Source organism: Macrobrachium rosenbergii, chromosome 55 (genome assembly GCF_040412425.1).
Source record: "Macrobrachium rosenbergii isolate ZJJX-2024 chromosome 55, ASM4041242v1, whole genome shotgun sequence".
NCBI lineage: Eukaryota > Metazoa > Arthropoda > Malacostraca > Decapoda > Palaemonidae > Macrobrachium > Macrobrachium rosenbergii.
In genome coordinates this window covers 16,762,215-16,763,199 of record NC_089795.1, presented here as the reverse complement: position 1 = coordinate 16,763,199, position 985 = coordinate 16,762,215, and positions in this window count along the sequence as shown.

Here is a 985-nt window from a genome sequence, read left to right as displayed (position 1 = left end):
AAGGCAGCGTCGTCAACAGCGATTTGTCCATTCTCGCAGGCTGCTTTGCCACCAGCAAAGGCACCGAAGGGTGCTCGTGTCACCTGTCTGGATCGTTGTCGCTGTCAGCGGCACTGCCTTCCTTTCTTGAACACAATGCAAGAATGTTCGTTATATATTCACTGTGCATTTCGGCAACATGTGTTAATTTCAGAATTATCCAAAGGACAGAATTGAAATACAAAGTAAACATCAAAATACGAGATTCTGGATATACGCTAAATGTGCTTGCCCTTACAAAGACTCGGTTTTCTTAAACATTTCGAAATCTATAGAGAAATAAATTGGGTTCCAATATAGACCATTTTTCTACCCACCCTGTTGTCTTTGTGTTGTCCTCTGTCCCTCATACATCTACTGCATATTTTGTCTTTATTCTTGAAACTATTTTTACTTTCACATATAGGTAAGGGTCGTTGAAACTTATCACAATGAAGATGATTCGCGTAATCACAAAGGTTCTTTTCCTGAAGAGCTATATTTTACACATTCTAAAAACAGAGGCGCAGAAGCAATCATTATGAAAAATGACGAATATCAATTTCATTGCGATTTGCGGAGCGTTAGGCTAACCCAAATAGCGCTGAGTTTTATGGAAGAATCTGAGGTGTAATGACACTTACTGTACACTTGTGAGACGGTGATCAACTATATAAATCTCTGAGGCTATGGTAACAGTAGTAATTTTCTAATACCACAAAATGGCACCTCTGGTGTATCTGAAGGTAATACATTATGGGATGTCAAAAGAATCTCGTTGGAACTTCTTTCGGCTCTTCCGTCTTAGCAGAATGTAGTTAAATTCTATACGCTGAATTGATCATGAGTCTAACGACTTTGATGTCCTTCAACCTGAAAGCTGAAAGACAAGGGTAGTCTGACTCTCCCGATGTTCCTTTCATTGATTAGTTAAATCATTAATCAAGCGGTCGCTGAACCAGTCTAC